The following is a 26,503-nucleotide window of genomic DNA, read 5'->3' as shown; positions in this document are numbered from 1 at the left end:
AAGGAAAGAAAACCTGTCTTATTGGTGATGAGTACAATTTTACAATAAAAGACTATGACATTATTTCTGGCTTCATTTATTCAAATGGATTAATTCAGAATTTTTATCAACCATTCTAGGAAATACTCTTTACCTTTTTCTGTTGTGTTCATGCAAGCAAGATGTAGCAGTAGTGGGTTGTTTCTTATGTTTCTCCAATCCATAGCTGTAATCACTTTGGAAAATTAAAGGGCTGACAAATGCTATTTAAGGAGCTATCCCTCTTCATCTGTTATGCTATTTCAAGTACAAGGTATTTTTTATTATTGCTCTGAACATTTTTTGAATGCACAGGCTACGTTCTAAAGTTGTGCATGCAACTGAAAACCCTAGAGCAATTTTTACCATTTTTTTGTATAAGTACCCCTAAGTAGGCCTGACCCTTCATAGGTAACCAAAATCACTAGAAAATAAACAAATGTCAATTTAATTTCACAGTTCTGTTTAAAGATTTTCTTGAATGTGGTTTATTTAATGCTACTTGACATTACCAAGTTTATTTTTGCATTTCTGTGAAATGGAATAAGAATCTTTTATATTCACTGCCTTGGTAGTCTAGAGGAAGGCAAGAGCAGACAAGGCAATATTAATCAAGCATACTTTCTTTCTGTTTTTATGAAGGTAAGTTGTCTGAAAGGTAAAAATAAAGCAGAGATGAGGAACTCTTCTCTGTAGACTAAGCTATTCTAGACAATTTTTTTTTTGCCTTTAAAAATTTCAAAAAAGGGAGTATTTTTGCTTTTGTAGATACAAAGATAAGGGCCTCCTTGATGATCATCTTCTTGAAAAACGTCATTAGACAATGTAAGACACTAAATGCTGCCTTAGTTTCTTTGTCCGTTGCTATGATAATATATCCTAACAAAATCAGCTTAGGATGAAAGCATTTATTTTTCTTACAATTTCAAATTACAGATGATTATTTGTGAGAAATCAAGATAGCAGTGACTTTGTTTTTTATATATAAATACTTTTAAAAAATAGAATCTTATTTTAAGTGTTTGTTTTAGCTTACAATTCTAAGTTACAGTTGATTATTTGGGGGAAATAAAGGTAGCATTGACTTGAAAGATGTAGTCACATCCACCCTCAGATACAGAGAGAAATAGAATGCATACTGGCTCTGCTAGCTAGAGAATGGTGAGACCCACCGCGGGTAGATATAAATTCAATGAACATAATCAATATAACCCTACACAGAGAGTGCCCAGAGCTCAACACAACTTAGATAATCCCCATTGAAACTTTCTTCCTGTATTATTTAACAATCAAAACAAGACAAGATCAGAGAGCTTCAACATATTATATAATAACAATCAACTCCCCCAAGTCCATCTCTGCATTGTACTGACATTGTCTTTACTCCCTTTAGTCCTCAGGATATGGACAGAACCTGAAAACTAGATCTGATGGGAAACCTCTGTCAGCCAATGATCTTTAAGAGGTTGGGCCAGGTTAGGGTGTACCCAGAGAAAACTTCCTTGCCACTCAGGGCTCACTCCCTGGTTCCAGCCTCATAGACCTGAGGTTGGAATTCTCGTTCCTGTTCTATGAGTTGTCCAGTATGATAAAGGAAATGTAAGTGGAATCTTTGGGTGTTAGCTTGGGATTCTTTGACCCACGTCCTCACCCCACAACATAAATACTTAAAAAATATACCCAAGTCACACCTAAACCACAATATGTGGTTTCCTTATACAGCTAAATGCAATACATAAATATATATGTAAAAACTACTAAATTACAGTTACAAATATAATTTCCATCTTTTTTGTTGGAGTTACTAGAGTTCAATGAAAAGATCTTTTAATGTATCACAAAGGAGATATGAAACTCCCTCCATTAGGTCATCATACCACTGGTAAAATGATCAAAACATTCAGTGTCCATCTGAAATAGACCCAGTATACGCTGTTCATGCATCTCTGAGGAAACTATGAATTAATTTTGAGTACTCCAGGAGAGCCTAGGAAACTGATAAAAAAAAAAAGCAAGCTCAGGGCCAGATCACCCTCAGCTTACTGTCTGCTGCTTAAACCTGAATGGTTGAGAACCTTTAATTGGCAGCACTCATTGTAGCCTTGACAGGATTAGAGAAGAACAAAGGACCCTTCCACTGGACTTTCTTATGTCAAATGGAAAAAAAGGGCATTTTTTAGGTCACAGTTGTGAAGTTTCATTTACTATTAGAGAATGGCCAGCCACAATATCCTGGCCCACTCTTCTGGTGGAAGACCCTACCTCATGAGAGGCCAAGCCAGAGCCCTGAACCCCAGATAAGACATGCCCCCCACCCATGCATGTCCAGGACAACCTTCTTTCCTCCTCATCATATTCCAGCACAAACATCTGGCAGAAACCTTTTACCCCAAAAGAGGCCAGTCCTGCACCCTGAAAATTAGATAAGCCACCACTCTACCATATTCCTGCTTTGTCTGCTCTCACCTGGCATAAACCCAACTCCCCCTCCTCTACTTTGCACCACAGCCAAGCCCACACTTCTGGTGGAATCCTTCTATTCCTCTAGAGGCCAGAACAGCATCCTGAATCTCAGAGACAACTCCCTGAAAAACAGGCAGAAATTCCTACCCCACCAGAAGCTAAGTAAGCATCCTGAGCCACATAGAAGGCCTAGTAAGGACAGATGATAGGCATATAAGACCAGAATTCTAATCCCCAACATGAGTGACCACCCCATGCTGGACCAGAGGCCATCAAGGCCATCAAGTCCACACCCAATGTGGGCAGAGACCCTCTTCTCAACCTAAGGCCACTCCAGCCAGAAGACCAGAGAGGAAACAGAAATAAAAGAGAAAAGAAATACAAACAAACAAAAAAACGTTAAACAAAGACAAAACCAGAAATCAGAAACTTGATTTATAATAACTCTGCTGTTCTCCATTCTAGCAGATGATATTGATTTGTGAGTCTACCCTTAAATAAATAAACATCTATTATTCTCAATTCTGAGCTAGTGTGTGATTTCTTTTAAGCGTCCATCTTCATCTGACACCCATGTGGATTCTAAATCCACACCTACTGGGTGGATGGCCTAAAGGCCTAGCTGATCCATGGCCCAGAAAGTCTTCCAACCCTGCCCATTTGGCTTGCTTTTACCTAAGCATTTTTTTTTGTAGAGCCCCCGCCACAGCGGGTAAGTATTACCTTACTCAAAAACTTTTAAGTGGAAAACCTTGTGATAAGCTGTTTGAATTTTGTCATTCTACCAAGTGATATAAATTATTTTTTTGCTCACTGGAGGTTTTTAATTATTGGATCAATTACTAATAGCCTTATTGAAATCTCAGCCAGTTTGTTTATAAGAGTATGCCTTTTATTAGGCAAATGAACCTCCCTAAGTCTCAGTTTTCTGAGCAAATAACCATACTAAAAGAAACAAAATAAACCAACAAGCAAACTCCAGAAAACTCCTGTTTCTATAGTTTTAATGAAAAGTAAGTAGGACATACAATGTAGGAATAACCATATTTTCAATGTTGAAAATAAATATGCCCGTGTATATAACAATTAAGTGACAGGCAAACTCCTGCCCTGTGGTCTGTAGGCTCTGATGGAAGAAAAGAAAGCCAGTAGAACACCAAGATTTTCCTTTGCTCTACATTTGAAATCTCTATAAAATGATCTGCATTGTTTTCTGACATCTAGGCCTGATGAACTGAACTCTGAAAACATCAAACAACCTGGGAGTGGTGGTGCATGCCTTTAATGACAACACTCACGAGGCAGAGACAGGTTTGAGTTTGAGGGTAGTCTCCTCTACAGAGTTAATTACATGATAGCCAAGGATACACAAAGAAACCCTGTCTCAAAAAATAACAACAAAGAAACAAAACCAAATATCCCAGACAAACAAAAATCACAGAATACATCAACCAAAGAAATAGTCTCCAATCAGGTGTTTCTCTCTGATACTCTAGTCAACGTGTTGAAAAAGGAAATTAACACACTTCACATCTCTTCAGTAATTTTCTAGTTTTTCAAAGTCTCAAGCAAAATTCAACTGAAAGTTATCTGGTTTCATTGCTTTGTTCTTTCTTTTTCACAACTTCTGACTTACAGTTTCACTTAGGAGATCTTTCTCCTCAAGTCTACAATTGAAAAATTATTTTTGTGATCAAAGTTTAGTTCTGAAATCTCTTCCCTATTTTACCTGACTTTCTTGGAGAACTTGCCTTAGCCTTGACCTTCCCTAAAATGTTAACGTTCTCTGTTCTTCACCTGCCTTCATCTATACTTACATACCTGATCTTTGCATCTTATTACTTGCAAAGTCTACTTTATTAATCCCCCTTCCATAAGGCCTATTCAGGTACAGCTCTGTACATTTTCCTTTTCTAAGTATATTTACTAATTATATAACCTATTGTTCTGTGACTCTACTTAGAACTTACAAATGGGGAACTCTTCATTTACTTAGAATTCATTAGCAAACCCATGTTACACAGACTTAAATAATCAAATTTCCATGTAAATCTCATTTCTACACTCATTAATGGCCATATCAGAAGTAGAAAGCACTAGTACTTATCAATTATTATGCTGTATTTTAAACTTTTGAATATATTATAAACAAATATATATATATATACACATATATATTCACTTATATAACACAATAACATTTAAGCAAGTTTGTGAAGGCAGGAAGGGGTAGGAACAAATGTACAGGGATATTAAATTATTGCCTAAGATTGTTAGCTAATAACCAGCAGAGAACTGTGTCTGACCCCAAGTTTTCAGTTTCTATGTTCTGGTGGACCATACCACTCCAGTTCATGAATAACTCTATTCCTTGTGTTTCTACATGATCACATGCAGTATTTTCAGTTGTCTTTACTATTTTCCCTAAGAGCAATTGGATCAATAATGGTTCTCCTTATTGCCTCGTATGATTGCTTGTTTCTCATTTTGAAAAAAATATTTCTATCTCCTGAGTATCACTTGTTTCTCCTGAAGGCAGAAATAGAGGTGTGCAGGTATGAATGAGATGGACCACAAAGTCTTGGGCACCTGAATACTGGTCTAGTTAGTGGCACTGTTTATGTAGGTTTTAGGAAGTGTTTTCTTGTTTGAAGAAGTATGTTAATGGGCTAGTTTCGAGAGTTTAAAGACTATCGCTACTTCTAGTTTGCTCTCTCAGCTTTGAAGTAGCAGTTCAAGATGTGAGGCCTCAGTTTCCTGCTTCTGCTATCCTGCTTGCTGTCATGTCTTACCCTATATGGCTCTATCTCTGTGTGCTTTCTTCTATACAAGGCTACCTTGGTCATGATAGTTTATCTTTATAGTAGAAAAGTAACTAATGTAAAAGATAATTATCCCAGTACTACTTGATATTATTTAAAATGTTGTTAATTGCATGCTATAAGGGATTAGATTTTTATAATGCTTTTTAAAATTTATTTATTTCTAAATTATGTGCTTTGTTGTTTAACCATGGTGTCAGGTATCCTGGAACTGCAATTATGGACAATTGTGAGCTGCCACGTGGGTGCTGGGAATGGAACTCAGGTCCCTTGGAAGAGCACGCAATGTTGTTAACCACTGAGCAGTCTTTCCAGGCCACAAGTATTGAATTTTTATCTTTAAAGAAAACCTTTGAAATTTAAGGTGCATTGATGTGACCTCAGTGACTTAAAAGAATTTTAATATTGATAGTATCTCACTCATTATTGTGGCCAGTGTAAGGCTAGAAATTTTTATTTTTATATAAATTATGTGTTTATTCTTGTTCTGTCATAGAAATTACAAGAGCCCAGACTTCTCAATTTTAGAACAGTCTTGATTCTTTTCTGAATTTCTTTTCTGTCTGAGGGACCCCAAGTGTGTTAGAAATTTGCATCCATTTTAACCTGGGAGGCATCTGAAGATATGTGCCACCCTGCACATCTATGTAATCAATAAACTCAGACAGTGTTAAGATACATAAAATATAAAATTTAATCTACTGTAATCTTTCCTGTTCAGTGAGACAGCAAAATGAAACTCAGCAAATTTGGTGTCCTTTACATAAAACTGAGATCAATGAAACAGAAAAACAATTATGTCATACATATCCAGATTCTTTCATCTACTTGTAACAAACCGTATCAGATTCTAAGGAAATATATTGGTTCATGCAATGAACCAAAGAGAAGGGCTTTCTTTAAAATTATCTAATCATAATCATCTCTTGTTCTGTGCTTTATCTGTGGGTTTTCTTTGATAGACTGCTTATAAAGCTCTTCAAATGTACTTTCACACAACAGAGTCAAAAATGAAGAAAAGCATGTTTTAATGAGTCCAAACCTGTTCTGCAGCTTTCCTTGTATGAATTAAAAACTTTGTGTGTTTAGAGAGTGTTTCTGATACCCAGAGAAATGTCGTATGATGAATTACCTGGAAAGATGTGCCAGACATTATCTGAGGAGTCATAGGAGTTAGCCTCAATGTAACAACTCATAAATGAAAACCCAAAATCAAAGGATAATTCTTTTGGGAAGAATAAAAGACATGTTTTATACAGGCCAGGATATGTTCTACATAGCCAAACTTTGAGTTCCAAATAGATGGATTTAGTAATCAGGTAGCTAGCTAAAGTTAAAGAACAAACAGAAAGGAACAAATTGACAGAAGTAGCAGGTAGGAAAACATCAAATCAAGCACTGGCAACAGGGAAGAGAAAGGACTGAACACAGAAACACAGGCAGCTCCATCAAACCAGGGTCTTACACCATGCAGCAGCCTGACTGGGGAAGTCCCATTGAGGCAGCCAGCACAGCTCCTGACTAAGAGTTGTCTGCTGCCCATGAACAGGTTCCCACAACCGGCAGTGTTCTACAATGGGACAAACCGTAACAACGTCTATCAGAAGCCTTCCAGCTGTTCTCCTAGATGAAATATTTTAATACTATTAGCTGATTTCTGTTTTGTTTCTATCCCTCTTATGGACTGAGGACAGGCTGACCTAGAAAAAAAAAGGCTTTGAAGGACACTTGATAAAAACACGAGAGGATCAGAATCTCAGAGTCCACTTTAAATAATCTTAAATAGCACACGACAGTTTATCAATGGCATGTGTGTTACAGCAACTTAGATTCAGGAAAGATGACAAACACTATTTACTTCTAACTTTTCTTCAATGCAATATTTTATTAATTACTTTGGAGTTACATACAATGCACTTGAAACAAGCTAGAGTCATCTGAGAGGAGGAAACCCCAATTGACAAACTGCCTCCATAAGACTGAACTGTAGGAAGCCTAGCCTGCACACATTTTCTTAATTAGTGATTAATGGGGAGAGGCCAAATCCCATTGTTGGTGGGGATACCCTGAGATTGTGGGCCTGGGTTCTATAAGAAAAAAGCAGGCTGTGAAGGCCAAGCTAGTAAGCATCACTCCTGCATGACCTCTGCATCACTCCTGCCTCCAGGTTCCCACCTGGTTTGAATTATTGCCTTTGCTTCCAACTGTAATTCAGCATACGTAAGACAAATAAATAAACCCTTTTCTGCCAAGTTGACTTCTGTCAAGATGTTTCATCAGAGCAATAGAAATCCTAAGAAACAGTACTATCCATTCAACCTTATTTTTATAATGAGTGCTGCTAAGAGAGATTTTCTCCATTGTTACTAACAGTAATATTAAGGTCTATTTTGAATTTTTTTGTGTGTAACCAAAGTGGGATGAAGTGCTATTTCCCAGCCGTACAGCATAATGAATGACAATGAGACTCAGAATCATGTAAACTTAAGTTACAAGTTTAAAAAACAATGGTAAACTACTTCGTATTTTCAGAAAATGTATGAACTAATACAATTTTATGCTGTATAAAAACAAACACCACCCTATGACTCTTGTAGGAGTCTGCTTGTGTGTTCTGGCTGCCCAGACTCCCAAAGTAACCACACAGAAACTATATTTTTGCAATACTCCTTTGCCAATAGCTTAAGCATAATTCTGGCTAACTCTTATATCCTAAACTAACCCATCTCCATTAATCTGTGTATTGCCATGTGGCTGTGGTTTACCAGCAAAGTTTTGGCATGATGGTGGCTCCATGGCTTCTCCCTTACTCTACCTTCTTTCTCCCAGCATTCAGTTTAGTTTTCCCTGCCTACTTCTACCCTGCTATAGGTCCAAAGAAATTTCTTTATTCATTAATAGTAATCACAGCATCCAGAGGATAATCCCACATCAGTATATTTCACATACTGTAGTATCTGAAAATTCTACATTTGTAGTTTTAATGAAGTGTTCAGAGAAATGTATCGCAATACAATTTCTGCAATACAAGTGTAGTTACAAATAATTATATTTAATTAAGTTTCTTTTTTCAATGTTTTATAATTATTAATATGATTTCATTATTACATATAGGAATAAATATCAATATATCAAGCATCACACAGCTTTCTGCATAAATTTAACAACAGAATTAAATTTGCTAAATTTTATTTAACAAAATAAGAATTCTTTTCTTAAAACACTGATAATAATTCTTTAAGGCTGTATTATTTTTCTATTTCTGATTTAGTTCTTCTTCTCATACTAGCAATCCAACCCAGTACCTAATTCATATCCTTGGAAAAGCCTCATCACCAAACTTCCTTTTGAGTGTACTATTTGCTATATGACGAAGTGGCTTTTTATAGTGTCCAAAAATCCTTTTTTCTCTTGAAACTTAAATCCTGTTTTTCTATTTATTCTCATAAAAATAGACACCATCCCAAAGGGTAAAATGTGTTTGTAAGTTGTCTGGGCTCTTTCAGATGTTATTTTGATGTCATCAATTGACAGAAATCATAACTAAAATGTAAAAACACTATTTTAACATAGTGTTTGAGAAGTCACGCTTCGAAATGTATGCATTAATATGAAGAAGGGGAGAGAGAAAAAGGTAAACCCATGTAATCACCCAGTATCAGAGCACCTTGTTCCTCCTTACAAATGTGTCTTTAACCTTCTCATTGTATTAGGATTTGTACAAAACCCAAAGCCACCTTTTTGTTTTTTGTTTGTTTGCTGTTTTGCTATAGTTTTTTGAGACACAAGTCTCAATTTATAGGAAGATGGCACTAAACTCCCAATCTTCTTGCCTTCATCTGGAATGTTGAGATAATAGACCAACAAGGCCCCTCTGGGCTCCATGCTTCTTTTGACCTGACGTCTGCGTTTTGACCGTGGTACAAAAAACAGATTCATCTTATAAGATCATGCCCTTTGCCTTATTTTGCGTTTCCTCTACTTGCTTAAATCTACCCAGTGTGCTAAGAACAGTCAGAAACACTGCATTTACCCTGAAGGTAATGGATGATAAAAGCTCTTGCAACGCTGCAGCTCAATTTCACAAGCAGGTGTTGGAGCTGTAAACATGAAAGCCTCCCCTCCACTAATATCTGATCTAGGCAAGTATACAGAGATTCGGATTGATTTTGGCGAACAGGTCTGAAACTGGCATACCATGAAGGAGATCACAATAGTAACATTTTGTTGATATAATACACTGTGTATTTCTCTATCGGTCCAAGGGCACAAGATATTCCATGAAATGATTATAAAGTCAGTGGGGGAAGATCAAAACACTCCATCCATCTGCCTACTTGTTTTAAAGAGAAAGGTCAAATATACAGAAATCCCTTAGCTCAGGCAAAGCGATTGTCCTTGAAATAGAGAGGGATCGTGAGCAGTAAATATTTACGCTCTTCAATACTGCAAGATAAAGACGCTACATTGTGTTTTGTTCAAATTAAATAGATGAGTGCTTCATACCACCAGTGTGCAGTATCTGGGCATTGGCTGCAGTGGCGGTTGCAGAAGCACAGCAAGAGATTGATTAAAGGGAGCATTCGGCCATCTGTGGCCACGTTATGCTTGGGATAGCTCATACATCTGCAAGGGCAGGAGTAAATATGCCAACATGGGCAACAGGTTTCCTTGAAACACACACACACAAAAGATGAACTGAGACTACACCTCAAATCTTACAGTGTGGTTTTCAAGGGAAAGAGCAGGCTTTGCCATTCTGGGTTAAAAGACTATCCATGCTAGAAAAACTGTTCTTCCTTGAAATCGTAAGATTTATAGTCAAATTTGGCCTTTTTAAATTGATTTTCTTGAGCTCTACATTTTTCTCTGCTCTCCTTCCTGCCTCTCCCCTCCCCTTCAATACTCTCCCATGGCCCCCATGCTCCCCATTTACTTGTCTTTTTCTACTTCCCATATAGATTAGATCCATGTATATCTCTCTTAGGGTTCTCATTGTTGTGTAGGTTCTCTGGGATTCTGATTTGTAGGCCGTTTTTCTTTGTTTTATGTTTAAAAACCATTTATGAGTGAGTACATATGATAATTGTCTTTCTGGGTCTTGGTTACCTCACCCAGTATGATGTTTTCTAGCTCCATCCATTTGCCTGCAAATTTCAAGATGCCTGTTATTCACCAAAACTACCACTGGTGACCAGATGTGCTGGAAAAGGGGCCTGGATGGGCCTAAAGAGACAGGGATATGCTGAGTGAAATGACTCAGGCCTCTGTGGGGTTGAATAAACCACTGAATGTGAGTGTTCATTCTATCTGCTTGCAAATGGTTATGGGAATAATAAGAGTGAAATTAATTGTATATTGTTAAAAATATTTATGTTTCAAATTTTAATTTGTTCTAATATTTGTTCAATTAAACCAGTAATAAACATTTTGGCTGGAAATCAACCTTTACATTAGGAAGCAATAGATTTTAAAAGGGTTTGGTTTAAATGGTTACATTTTGTTAAGATGATAATAGAAAAGCAAAAGATAAAGTAGACAAATTGTTACAAAATACAGCTCTTTTACTATTTTACTGAACAGCCTCTTGGTCCTAGAGGCCCAAACTTCAGTATTCTGGATTATTGATCATTTATTATTTTGTTCATTTACTTACAAATCCAACAAATACATATTGTAAGGTTGCTTTGTATACAGTGTCAGAGATGAAGCCCCAGGGGTAACATACTTTCCTGATTTCCATGATTTAGCCAAACAAAGAATTATGATCTAAGTTACAAGTTTACAAATGTCACATCTTCTTTGTTTAGAATAGTCCAGGAAGACATCCCAGCTGAGTATATAAACAGTATTTTACTGGGTGTCATTGTTCTATTCAAAGTAACTCCTCTCTCTCTCTCTCTCTCTCTCTCTCTCTCTCTCTCTCTCTCTCTCTCTCTCTCTCTCTCTCTCCTCTCTCCCCCTTCTCCTTTTTCCCTTCATAGAATGTAAAGTAGAGAATGAAAGTCACTCAGTATGTCAACTCTTCTTCTTTATGACCAAATGCCCAAATATGTATCAGGGAGGTGTTTCCTTCTTCTCCTTTTCTTCTCCTCATTCTTCTCCTACATCATACTGCCTGTTGAGTATTATACCTACTTGGTCATATCTTTTCTTCCAATGTCATTAAATTTTCTCCTGGGTAGTTTTTATATCTCAGAAGTCATTACTTGATGTGCATTATGTGACTTAAAAAAAAATTGTAGGGTTAAGCCAGCCCCTTTAGGGGGCGGGTTTGCCTCAGGTGAATGCATGCGGATAAATCGGGAGCGCGGGAGGTGGCTCGTCCCTTTTTCCTGCCTCCTGTGAAACGGCTACGTGGGAACCTCGGTTCTGTAAGTTTATTTAAACATTAAAGCTGTATATATTCTTCAATATCTGCCTTGCATTTATTTACGCCAATATATTTGGTGCCTGCCCCATGGGGCTTTGACAATACCCGCCCCAAATCGGAGGCTCCTGGGGGCGACCGCTCCCAGTGGCACCTCCCCCCCAGAGGACTCCCTGGGCATGTGGACTGTGCCTTGCCGGTCTGACCACGGCTGCGGATGCAGCTGAGATTCTGAGCAACTCGATCTTTCCTGGTGCCTGCCAAAAAGTCAAATGGGACGGGAGTATTAGCACTCCCTGGCCCCGCCCTGCCTGACAGTGGCAGAAGAGCCTCTGTAACAGCGTGATCAGTCTCTGTTCCCCTCCCACCTCCGCAGGCATTCCCGTCATGTGACAGCGGCCCTGCGAGCCAGCTCAAACACGCCGGCATCCCTTTGATTTGTTCACTTTGGCGGCTTTTCTCTATGTTCCCTTTCTGGCCCAATTGCTATTTATCAGCCTGGTGTCTGCTCCAATTTTTGTTTTTGAGTCATTTATTTCAGACTTAGGCCACGTGGACTCAAGTGTACTCTTTCACCACCACTGGCAGGAACCGGTCATTGCAGGTAAAATAATTTTTTCTTTTAGATTTTAACAGCTTTTTTGAGTGTACCATGTGGGAGATTTTACAAGAGGTGTCTATCACCCCACATCTATGGATATTTCTGGGATTCATAATTTTCCTTAGCATTATATGGTTTGAAAATAGGAAAATGATAAAGTCTCTTAAGGCAGAGGATGAACGTTTAAAAACTATTGAGAATAACAACAATCTTCTCAAGAATCAGTTTGAAGTTCTCCAGGAGGAAAACAGATCTTTGTTTAACATGACTCGGTTAACTGAGCAAAATTTAGAAAAGGTACAGGCTGATGTTAAGGAGAAATTCATTACTATGGAAGAAGGAACAGCTGAATTGGATCATAAGTTCCAGCAGTCCCTTTCTGTAGGAAATGAAACATTAACTGAGAGAATCAAAACTGCTGAATGTGACAATCGAATTTTGTCTAAAGCTTATGACAGATCGACGGAAAGATGGTCAATACAAGAAGGCACGGTTTATGCCATAAAAATTATGTCCAAAGATGACAAGTTACCTCTAATGGACAAACTTCATACTTTAGAATCCTCAATGAAGGCTTTGGAACATAATTCTGGACAGGAGATTCAGACATTGCAAAAAGCAATGGTGAATAGAATTGAAAAGATTGAGGAATTTTTAAATTCTGATGAAGAAGAGCAAAGGGTAGAAAGGCAAATTTTAACTACATCTGTGGATAAATCCCTCCAGGACAATTTCCACAAAGCTCTGCCTACAGCTCTACATGCCTTTCCAGTAATAACAACAGAAAAGGTGATTGGTTCCAGAAACCCTAGGGTCATCAAGGAAGATACATGGGAGCCTGTCTGTATAAATGATCTCAAAGAAATTAAATAGGCTGTCATGACTTTTGGGATGCATGCCTCTTTTATTAAAGAGATGCTAAAATCTTGGGCCACAACAAGCAGAGCAACCCCCTTGGACTGGCTCCAGCTGAGCTCCGCGGTCCTTGAGAGTGGACCGCAATTGAAATGGAAATGCTTATTCAGGCAAGAGGCTAGACTCTTAGAACAGCAGGAAAAAGCAAAGGGAATTGACATTTCCCTAGATAAAATTCTAGGTGAAGGGCTCTTTTCTGGCCTTCAGGAACAAGCTAATTTGGATGAAAACACACTCTCCATGTGTACTACAGCAGCCTTAAGGGCTTGGGACAGGGTACAAGACCCAGGACAGAGAATGAAATCATTTGTCAGAGTTAAACAGGGTCAGAGAGAACCCTTTAGTGACTTTTTACAAAGACTAACTAAGGCTGTACAAATAGGGATATCTGACCCAGAAGCAAGACGTATAATGATTGAGTCTTTGGGTTAAGAAAACGCAAATGTGGAATGCAAAAAGATCTTGGGGCCTTTAAAGTTCAGATCAGCGCGCTTGGAAGAATGGGTCTTGCATACACTGAATGTTGACACATTTGACTATGGCACTGAAGCATGGGTAGAAGAAGCAATTTCCAATGGTAAAAGGAGACACCAGAATACCAAATGTTTTAATTGTGGCAAAATGGGTCATATGAAAAGGAATTGTAAACAACAGATTTTCAGAAATAATAATAATGCATCTTTTAGAAATAACAGAAATAGAAGGACTCAGCCTTCAGGTTTATGTAGAAGATGTGGAAAAGGCAGACATTGGACAAATAAATGCAGGTCTACAAGAGATAGACAAGGCAACCTGATACAGACGGGAAACGTGAGAGGGGGTGCCTCACAGGCCCCCATGGCAAACATGGATCAGTCATTTCCAGTTTCTGCAGAGAACATGCCTCGTCAGGACAATTAGGAAGCCACATGCCTACTGTTACAAGCAATAGTGATCAGAAAGATGAGTTACGTGTGTTTTGGCAAACTTCTATAAATGATCAAAGACCTAAGCTGAGAGTGTGTGTAAATGGCATTTTTATTACTGGCCTGCTGGACACAGGTGCTGATGTAAGTATCATTACCCCAGAATCTTGGCATCCATATTGGCCTCTTCAGAATGTAAATGTTCAGCTCCTGGGAATTGGAACCCTATCTCGAGTAAGGCAGAGCACGAGATGGGTTGAAAGTATAGGGCCGGAGGGACAAATAGGAAAATTAAGGCCATATGTAGCCAATATTGCAATCAATTTATGGGGTCGTGACCTATTACAACAATGGAATACCCAAACTAACATTCCTGCTACTTCTAGAGCCTATATTTCTGAGAATAATATTAAAAGATATTACAAACGGAGAAAACCAGCCATTTGGGCTGTGCAAGAACAAGCAATTGATGTCCCTTCAGAGAAACCAACAGCCTTGCCTCTAAAATGATTGACTGAGAAACCAATATGGACAAAGATATGGCCTTTAGCTGAGGAAAAGTTACAGGCTTTAGAACAGCTGGTACAAGAACAACTAGATGCTGGACATATAGAAGAATCTACCAGCCCTTGGAATTCTCCTGTATTTGTGGTTAAGAAAAAAATCAGGTAAATGGAGAATGGTGACAGATCTCAGGGCCATCAACTAGGTTATTCAACCTATGGGCCCTCTGCAATCTGGAATTCCTTTGCCCTCTTTATTACCAAAAGGATGGCCTCTCATAGTTATTGATTTAAGGGATTGTTTTTTCACTATACCTTTGCAAAAAGAAGATAGAGAAAAATTTGCCTACACAGTGCCTACTTATAACAATTCTCAACCTTCGAGGAGGTACCATTGGGCCATCCTCCCCCAGGGTATGTTAAATAGCCCCTCCCTGTGCCAATATTTTGTGAACCAACCATTACAAATAATACACAAGAAATTTCCCAAATCTATAGTATACCATTACATGAACGACATTTTGTTATCTGATTCAAACATAGATACCTTGAACAGACTGTTTGAAGAAATACAGATACTTTTACCCAAATGGGGATCGCAAATTGCTCCTGAAGAGATTCAGAAGGGAGATTCTGTTAATTATTTAGGTTATAGAATAGGTTTGCAAAAAATTAGGACACAAAAGGCACAAATTCGGAGAGATCGCCTACGGACTCTTAATGACTTTCAAAGACTGTTAGGAGACATTTCCAGTCTACGACCAGCTATTGGGATAACACCTGATCTAATAATTCATTTGAACAAAACCTTGGATGGTGATAAAGATTTAAACAGTCCCAGAGAATTAACAGCTGAAGCAGAAAAGGAACTGACAATGATTGAGGAGAAATTACCACAGGCACATGTGGACAGAGTGAATCCAGAGCTCGATTGTATTCTCTTCATATTACCATCAAAAATTTCTCCTACAGGAATTTTAATTCAAAGAGATGATATTATTTTGCAATGGATTTTTTTACCACATAAACCAAGTAAGAAACTGAAAACTTATGTGGAAAAAGTCTCTGAGTTAATTATAAAAGGCAAGCTGAGACTTCGTCAACTAGCAGGCATAGACCCAGCAGAAATTATAGTGTCTTTCACTGCTGATGAACTAAAGAAATTATTGGAAGATAATGAACCATGGCAAAGAGCTTGTGCTAATTTTTTGGGAGACATTAATAACAACTATCCAAAAAGCAAGCAGCTTAACTTCATAAAGAGAACTTCTTGGATCCTTCCTCAAATCGTCCATGATGCTCCAATAACTGGAGCCCGTACATTCTATACTGATGCCAATAAATCAGGGAAGGCAGGTTACAAATCAGAAGACTTGGGTAAGGTGGAACAAAGTCCTTATGATTCTGTCCAGAAGGCGGAATTATGTGCCATTCTTTTGGTACTAAGAGATTTTAAAGAACCTATTAATATAGTTACTGATTCACAATACGCATAAAGAGTTGTTTTACACATTGAAACTGCTGAATTTATTCCTGATGATACAGAACTAACCTCATTGTTTATCCAGGTTCAAGATTTGATCAGGAACAGGCTTTGCCCTATGTACATAACACACATCCGATCCCATACGGTTCTGCCAGGTCCTCTAGCACAATGTAATGCAGAAATTGATCAATTATTTATTGGTAGTGTGCTACAAGCCTCTGAATTTCATAAAAAACATCATGTTAATAGCAAAGGTTTGAAGAAAGAGTTTTCTATTACATGGCAACAAGCTAAGGAGATTGTAAAGAAATGCCCTACCTGCTCTTTCTATAACCAAACGCCATTGCCAGCAGGGGCTAATCCGAAGGGCACCCAAAGGAATGAAATCTGGCAGATGGATGTGTTCCACTTTGCAGAATTTGGCAAATTGAAGTATGTTCATCACACCATTGACACTTATTCAGGCTTTCAGTGGGCAACTGCTTTAAGTTCAGAAAAAGCTGATTCAGTAATCAGTCATTTATTAGAAGTCATGGCTATCATGGGTATACCTACACAAATAAAGACAGATAATGGTCCTGCTTATGTCTCTAGGAAAATGAAATGGTTTTTTGATTATTACAATATAAAGCATGTTACAGGTATACCATACAATTCTACAGGCCAAGCAGTCATAGAAAGATCAAATCGAACTATAAAGGATATATTGAGCAAACAGAAAGGGGTGGAAAACACCCCCAGAAATAGGTTACATAATGCTTTGTTAACCTTGAATTTTCTCAATGCTAATGAGAAGGGAACGACGGCTGCAGAAAGACATTGGATAATGGAAAAGTCTGCTGAACTAAATCAATCAGTTTATTTCAAGGATGTGCTGACCTCACAATGGAAGCCAGAAGATGTGCTGCGTTGGCGAAGGGGTTTTGCTCTTATCTCCACAGGTGAGGAAAAATTATGGATACCGCCAAAATTAATAATGGTTCGGTTTGAAGAAGAGAAGTCACTTGGAAAAGATAAATAACAATTCATTCACAAGGATGACGGGCATTCTGATGGTAAGGATTACAGATAGGTTGGGGGCAGGGTTCTTTTCTTATCTCCACAGGAAAATACTCATCTTCAAAGAATTTAAGGGACCCTGAATATTTAATTACTGATGGATGGAAAATAGTAATGACCCACTAAGTATCAACAATAAAATTCTATACATTCTGTAAGTATTGATTTTTTTCATATACATTTATATGTTTTATTGAACACTTCTTTATAAATGTATAGAGCTGGTTTTGGAGTTGGACTATGGCTCAGTCCCTCGTCAATTCCAAGCCTGTTGATAAGAGATATCTCAGAGTTTCTGTCTCAGGTCAGGAGCCATGAAATGGGACAGAATAAGAATAATTTTATACTTGATAAGCTTTCTTTGCCTTTCCTCATATCTGTGTCTTTCTTTATATGTCAGTATATGTCCTTGTTGTTAATGTTTAAATTTCCCATAGCAAGCAACATATTTTCCTACAGTAATCTTTGAAGTTTCCAGGATGAAGATGGGGCCCCACAACATCAACTCAATCTGGTTTTTATGACGTCATGAATTTTTTTTTAAGCGTTAATATTAGACCTGTTTTTTAGTACCATCTGCAAGAGACAATTTCGAATGATGGACATTTTTGACAACACTCTGGCCGGACCTTCTCAAAACGCTCAGAGACTAGTTATAATTTTCTTAGGCCAAAGGTTAATTTGAAAATTTTACCATCATTTGCTTTCACAGGGGCCCCTAAGAAGAACGTCGCCCCCATGTCAGCTAGAAGCAATCTAAGAGGACGATGTCCCCTCTCCCAACAGAGTTTGCCCACAGGGTTAGGGACATCTTTTAGTGGTTGGTTTAGGGTTGAGAGGATGGGGAGTTATTGTATGGAATTAGGGGTATATTCAAAAAAAGGGGGGATTAACTGGTTTGATGGGATGATTGGTATTTGTGACTTACTGTTTTTAGAAAATTATATTGGTACTGTTTCTTGTATATTGATATATTGAATATTGAATGTGAGTGTTCCTACCTCTATTTTTGTATAAGAGTATGCTTATATTGTATGGATGCATCTATCATATCACAATGTACATTTCTACCTCTGATATTATTTATGTAATAACATTGTTTACATTTGATATGTAATGACATTGTTTACAGGTGAAGATCATTGTCTTCATATATTGCACAGTTGTTTATTCTCTTAGTTTTCAAATTAGATAGGTATTGAGAATTATATGTTTGTCATATTTATTTTTAGGTTAATCAGGTCTTTTAGATACATAGAGATTATATTTAGTATAGATAGTATAATCTTCAGCCTCTTTGAAGAGCTGTATAAAATGGCCTTTAATCTAACCTAGGATTCTGTGCCAACAAGACACAATTACTCCTGGCAACACCACTCTACTCCCGAGAGAACGTTGAGCACCAAAGACACTCTACTGGGAGATTGTCTTCTTGACAGAACTGGCCTTTGGGTTAAGAAAAGCCCATACCTCAACTACTGACTAAGATATGAAACAGGATTGTCTTATCTTGCCAAGACAGGGTAGGAAAATTCTAAGAAAGTTCCTTGCATTTGATAATGGTGTGTCAGTTATGTTAGGCCTTAGCCAAAGTTGGTTGACTCAACATTGCAAACGAGACTTTGAGTGATTGCCCAGGTAGTCAGTTGTCTCTGTCATTTGTTGCACATTTTGGATATCTCTCATTTTTTAAGTAATATTTATTCCCTTCTCAGATCTTTGATGGAGTTGGAGATTATTTAATTGTAGCTACTCTCTACATTATTTAGACTCCTTGAGATAGAATGTCTAGCAAAACTTTTGTTCTCAATATTGTTTGTCATATTTATCATTTGTTATTATTGTTTATAGTTATATTTGGTTTAGTTCTGTCTTATTTAGACAAAAGGGGGAGATGTAGGGTTAAGCCAGCCCCTTTAGGGGGCGGGTTTGCCTCGGGCGAATGCATATGGATAAATCAGGCACGCAGGAGGCTCGTCCCTTTTTCCTGCCTCCTGTAAAACGGTTACGTGGGAACCTCGGTTCTGTAAGTTTATTTAAACATTAAAGCTGTATATATTTTTTAATATCTGCCTTGCATTTATTTACGCCGATACAAAAAATAAGATGTATGAATGCTTGTAATTCATATTAAGAAAGAGGGAAGGGATTGTTCAAGGACTAAAGCAATTGCCTTCCTTTGTCTCTGGAGGTCTACAACACCGAGGCCCAATATAAGCCCTCAAGCATTGGTGTAAGAAGCTTTGGCATGTCCAATCTTCTGTTGTGCTATGGTTCTGTCATCTAAATGTGTGTTGGAGTAGACCCATAACTATTCTTAGACTCAAGCAGGCCATAACTGACAGATTGAACATGCCTGTAAAGTATTTTACCTTATAATCAGAGAAGTAAGCAAATTAAACCCTTCCTATATCCTAAATGCTGATTCTATCCTCCCTGTTCTAATTAGAAAATAAAATGCTCAGAATAATTTTAACTTCACTTGTAAAAACACTTTTACAAATGCTCAGATCACTATAAAAATACTTCAGTCTGAGTTGCCTTTTGACTTCTTTGAAATTGCTACCGTCAGTCAGAGTGAGCTTTCTATTATAAAATTCCATGCATAACTCTGTGCCTCTAATTTAAAAACTTCCTGCTTTGAACTCACTCTTTACTTCCAGAATGCAGAATGTTCAAGCTTACTCCCATGTATTCCCCAGTAAATTGTTCCTCATTGCTCTTCTGTTTCCATGTGATATGAGATAATGTGTCACTCCACCATTTTTCTCAGCTTTGATCTTTTTACTTAGGTCATATTATCCAATCAGATAGTTTTCACTGCTAATATGTTTCAGTAAATTTAAGAGTTCAATCCACAAGCTTACAACTTTATTTTGTCATGATATTTTGCTGAATCATAAACTCAATTAGCCCAAAATTAAAATCTTCAGTCCTTTCTTCCTTAATTCTTTTTCTTTTGAGAGCAATGTTGTGAGACAATTAGTTTAATAGTTAAACATTTGACATAACTAACTTCCATCATTCCTGTTTCAGTTTTTAATTTTAGTGTTTGTTTAATCAAACCACAATGTACAGACTGACATCAAGTCCAAAACAAAAGGGCCAAAGGATCATAGACAAAAGCTTCTGAAATCATTACTAATAAATCTTCCGTGTCTAAAGATAATTATGTCAGGTATTCTGGCAAAGTGATGAAATCTAACACCCAATTTCATTCAGTTCATAAAAGGGTCAAGATATTGCCATGTTGTGAAACTTGAATTAATGTTGGATAGAAGCTCCCATTTTCATATGGTAGATTAAAAAGAGTGTCTTTCTTTTCATAAGATACTTGTAAAATACATGAAAATATAAAACAAGGAAAACACAGGGACAGAGAGGTAAATAAATGGTTGATATGTCTGATCTTCCAGATTACTGGAATTCAATTCCTAGCCCCCACATGGCCCCTCACAGTTGGCCATTACTAGGTTACAAAGCCCTCTAGTGGCCTCAGAAAGCCTACTACATTATAAGATATCTCAAATATAAATTTATAAAATGAGTTTAAAAAGAATCACTTTATAATGGGGGAGACAATTGTATGAGACATCATATGATATGATACCAAATAAAATCTCCAGTTCCAGTGAGTTGTTTGCTAAAAAGTATCCTGTAGAACTCCTAAATACTCTAGGCTATTACTAATGCTATTGATTGCCCTCTGCTGCTTGATGGTAAAAGGGACTCAGACCTATGTCAACTTAATATGCCATACTAATGAAACTCAGGAAGTCTGCCCCCTTCTGAACAGAAACAGAGGAAAAGGAATGTATTGTGGGGAGGTTAAGGGGGAGTTGGGAAGGAATAGCAGCAAGGGATAGGGGAAACTGTGATCAAGATACAAAATCAAACATTAAATTTAATAAAAATTTAGGGAGAATGGAGAATAGAGTAAGAGGTATTCACCATAGTTGATGTTTAGTAACAAAAGCAGTTTCTAAGTCTTCTTATAAAATCAATTAGTTGGAAAAGATTTGAATAGAAATTAATTACGTTTAATACTTTCTCCAATTTTCTGTCTGCCCTGATTTCTACAACGCACGTTCCTTACTTATTTCATTCTTTTATCTTTCCTCTTTGTGTGTTTCTTTTTTCAGACAGTCACTGTAGTTCCAGTTTTTGTCTATGAAAACATGAAAAATTCAGTGACCTTTGAGTGATTTCACAATTCATAGCATCACACTAAAAAGAGCTTTGTTGTTAAATCTGTAATGTGCTTCTCACAGGTAAGACAAATAAATGTCTGACTTCAGCTGATTTCTTGCTTCATCCCACAGTCAGAATCAAAGATATTAAGAAGACAGACCTAATGCATCAAAACCCAATCTTGACTTGGCTGCATTATGCAGAAATTCACTATGAGCCAATTCCAATATACTAAATTGTCCATGCCCCCTTTTCTTGTCATTATAGCTATTTCCTAGATCTCTGGGAACTCACAATGTGGTAGATGCTGCTTCTGTTGTTAATGGCTCTTCTGAATCTTCCAAAGAATAGCATTCAATTTTAGAACTCAAATGCCTATAACAACCACAATAGGTATGTGTTAGAAGTGCATACATATCTGGACCTGTTCCCAGCAATTCTGATCAAGTGTTCTCACAATTTGCATGTTGAAAAGGCACTTTAGGTTACTTGAGTCAGGTGAGAAGAACGGCTCTTGAGAAACATTACAATGAAATAAATATACAAATATAATGGAAATGGAAAGGTAAAAACTTTACAAATATCTACAGTGTGAGAGCAGAGGAATAAAATCTAGGCATTCCTGTGCTCTTGAGGAGACAGTAAATGAATAGAGACGCCTCTATCATGGGGGCAATATTATTTCTATGGGATCCTGTAACACTGAAATGATGGTTAAGTTTCAAGATTACTGTCTGGTATAATTGCAACTAGTATCTGAATAGACAGTAGGGTTTTTCTGAAGTTCTCATTTGAAGCTCTGGCCATAATGACTTGAGAAGGCACACCATTTCAGCTGACCAAGTTAGAATCATTTTGAGCAGCTGGTACTCAAAACCAATCTTAAAGTAGTACTATCAGCATCATGATATCATTATAGCCAGGTGAAATCATTGTTGTGGGGCCCCAAATTCTTCCTGCAAATTTCAAAGATTATTGCAGAAAAATTTATTGTTCATTGAGGAAAACATAAACATTATTCATATAGACATAAATTCAATGAAAGTTATGATAGAGATAAAAATAGGTATGGTAATAAGTAACATCTTTCCTGAATTATTTTTTCTTTCTGTCTCATACCAGATTTTTCTTTTAACAACTTGCTTATATTTAGAGATGGGTAGCCATAGTCTGACTCCAAAGCCAGCCTTGATTTTTAAGTGATTTACGCATTTACTATACTGAGAAGAGTATATATGTGTGCGTGTGCGTGTATGTATATGTATGTATGTATATGTATGTATGTATATATATTTCAGGTAATGAAATTTTACCCTGCAGAGGATATGGTACCATACCATAAGTCAGTTTTCTAATTGCTTGATGATTTTAAACAGCTATCTTTTCTTCTTTATACATCTAAATGTCCAAGATGTCTCGACTTTCTGAAGATGAATATTTTCCTGCAAAAACAAAAACAGAATCCTATCCCAACAGTTATGATGATTCCTAACCACTGTAAGGTTGTCACCTCTGTGGATGAATGGTCATTTCTCTGTCTCAATAAGGCTCTTTTCCAAAGTGAAACTTGACTAATTTTGATGGTATCCATAGCTTTTCTTTTCCTGTGGAAACAAGAGTGAAACCCCTTCCCCAACGTGCTACATCTCCTGGTTTCCAATGTGAGGTCAATACATCCTTGAAATATACCAGCTGATTTAATTCAGAAGATTTTTCTACTATTCAAAGTCTCTATACTGCCATTATTCCTTTCTCATTAGCAATAAGAAAATTCAGGGTTATAAAGCATTATGCAATCTACTTCTGGGAGTATTTTCCATTCCTTTCTGTTCATTTAACATATCCTTTATAATTTGATTTAATATTTCTATAACTGCCTGACATGTAGGATTGTTTGATATACCTGTGATATGTTGTATATTATATTAAGCAAAAAAATGCTTTATTTTTTAGCTATATGCTGAACCATTATTTGTCTTTATTTGTGTAGGTATAACTATGATGGTCATAACTTCTAATCAGACTTTTCTGAGCTCAAAGCAGTTGCCCATTGAAAACCTGAATAAGTGTTAATGGTGTGGTTTACATATTTTAATTTTCTAAATTCTGTAAAATGGAACACATCTGACAGATTCCTTTTGAGTACCCTTTGGGTTAGTTCTTGGAGTTAGAGGTATTTGCTTATAGAAAGCTGCATCTGTCCAGGCAGTGGTGGCACATGTCTTTAATACCAACTCTCTGGAGGAAAAGGCAAAACATCTCTGAGTTAGAGGCCAGGCTGGCCTACAGAGAGAGTTCTAGGGCAGTCAGAGCTACACAGAGACAGAGAGACCCTGTCTCAAAAAACCGTAAAATGCAAATCTAAAAAAACAATCCTGGAACTAAAGTTGTTATTGCATGTTATTCCATGTCCATTAATATCACTGGAAACCCTGCTCTTTTCTGAAGAGAAATGAAGCAATGGATTTCATGGAGAGGGGAGGAGTGGCGGGAAAGAGGTAGTGGTTGGGGTGTATCATATTAGAGAAGATGCAATAAACCTAAATACAAACCCTCATATCAAGTTCAGGCAAGGCGACCTAGTAGGATGAAGGGATCCTAAGAATAGACAAAAGAGTCAGAGACATCTCCACTTCCACTGTTAGGAGTCCCACCAAAATCCCATGCTAAACAACAATAGCATATAGAGGAACTAGTACACACCCATGCAAGGTTTAGTAATGGCCATTTATTGAAATAATAAGGAAGAAATAAATGTTTATGTTTTATTCTTAAAGAAAGTTTTGATGCCAGTGACCAATGTAGGATGTGACTGGAAATTTCATCAAACTGATCCTGAGAATTGCCTATGGAGTTTAAGTGGATGTGTGGAGGTACAAACAAGGAAAACAACAGTGCCCATATAAAGATGGGCCTCGGCCTTTGAGCAGACTGATTGAGAACTAATATATGGTCTTATACTACCATACATGACATGACCTACAACAGAAATTGCGTTGTCATTTCAATTATCCTGACCCCCCAAAAAAGTGAAATGATGGGACGTTGTGGTAAAGAAGTGCAGCACAGTTTTATCTTTAAGAGAAAAAGTTGGAGACAGGTTGAAAACTCCCTGCAGAACACACGCAGGGAGATATGACTAGGAGAGCCAAGAGTTCTGTTGGAACTAAAAAACAGATGCTGGAGTGTGTGAGGAAGAGACAAATATTATGATTACATCAAATAAAAGAGAAGCTGGAGGGTTAGTAAAACAGGCAGGTTAGAAGTAAAGACTTCCAGGAATTTGATTGAATGCTGAGTAAAGTAATTGTTTGGTTACAGGAAAGGAAACATTATCCAAACTGTGAATCAATAACAAGCCATGGTCAAACAATTCTTTGTAATTACATGAGAGAATAAGAATACTTATACTTTTTTTTTCTACAAATTAGAGTAGAGTTGCTCATATTAGGGACATCATTTGATGCATTAGGAAGACTTAAAATTTATTATTGGGCTTAAACTTATTTTAAAATGTCTGTTTCCTAATGAAGCAAGTGAAAGACATGCATGATAAAGACACTGAGTCTTTAAAGGAAGAAATTGAAGATGTCAGAAGATGGAAAGATCTCCCATACTCCTGGATTGGTAGGATTATCATAGTAAACATGGCCATCCTACCAAAAATAAATCTACAGATTCAATTCACATCATAATAATTTTAACAAAATTCCTCACAAACATTAAAATGACAATTCTCACCTTCATGTAGAAACGTATAAAAAGAACATAAATAAGTAAAACAATCCTAAACAATAAAAGAATCTCTGGTGGTATCAATGATTCAAATTTCAAGTTGTGCTTCAGAGATATAACAATAGAAACAGCATTATATTGGCATAAAAACAGACACATTGATTAATATAATTGAATTGAAGACCCAGACATAAATCCACACACCTATGGATACCTGGTTTGTTCATTTGTTTGTTTTATAAGGAAGCCATACATACACAGTGGAAAAAAGACAACATCTTCCTTAAATGGTTCTATCATACTGCATGGCTGCATGTAGAAGAATGCAAATAGACCCACACTTATCACTGCCCAAAATTCAGTTCCAAATTGATCAAATAACTCAATATAGAACCACATATACTGAACCTAATAGAAAAAGCAGGGAATAGCCTTGAACTCATTGACATAGGAGATAGCTTTCTGAACAGAACACTGATAGCACAGGCACTAAGACCAACAATTAATAATTGGAATCTTATGAAATTGGAAGGCTTCTGCAAGGCAAAGGATATCTGCCAATTGACAAGGGGTAGCCTAAAGAATGGGAAAAGATTTTTAACAACTCCAAATCTGATAAAGACTAATATCTAATATATAAATAATATACAAGAAACTTTATATGAACAAACCAAATGATACAATTGAAAATGGGGTAGATATATAATCAGAAATTCTCATACAATCTCAAATGGCTAAGAAACACTTTTTTAAAATGTTCAACATTCTTAGCCATTAGGGAAATACAATTCAAACCTACTTTGAGATCCCATCTTATACATGTCAGAATAATTCAAGTGCAGGCAGGGATGTGGAATAAAGAGAGCACCCACTCATTGTTATTTGGAGTGTAAAGTTATACAGCCACTGTCGATATCCTATGGCAGTTCCTCAGAATTTCATTTACTTCAAGGATTTTATCTTCTTCAACATCAAGCCAACTCTTGCGCATATGCCCAAAGGATGCTTGACATTACAACAAGGTCACTTGTCCAATGTGCTGCTCTTTCATAATAGAAAAAACCTGGAAACAACTTAGATGTCCTTCTACAGAAGAATGGATAAGGCCAATGTGGTACATTTACACAATGGAATGTTACTCAGATCCCTAAAAAGTGATCATTCTCCTTAGAGGGCAGCTACTTCCACTTGCTTGATCTTGGACTTGCTTGATCCTGGAGCTGAGTGTGGGGACTGAGATACACCTGTTGTCACTCACCCCATGCCTTCTGGCTGCTTTTTCTTTGCTGCCCCTCCTCAAAGGCTCCCCCAGGCACCCATCATCAATGGTGGGTGCTCCTTCTCCAGAGGGAAGCTTTTACCTGATTTACCATTGCCCAGTTGTAAACATTTAAATAGAACTTTCACCACATGTGCCCCATTGGCCCCATTGGGA

The sequence above is a fragment of the Microtus pennsylvanicus genome, chromosome 3, assembly GCF_037038515.1.
Source record: "Microtus pennsylvanicus isolate mMicPen1 chromosome 3, mMicPen1.hap1, whole genome shotgun sequence".
In the NCBI taxonomy this organism is placed as follows: Eukaryota; Metazoa; Chordata; class Mammalia; order Rodentia; family Cricetidae; genus Microtus; species Microtus pennsylvanicus.
This window is presented reverse-complemented; position numbering follows the sequence as displayed.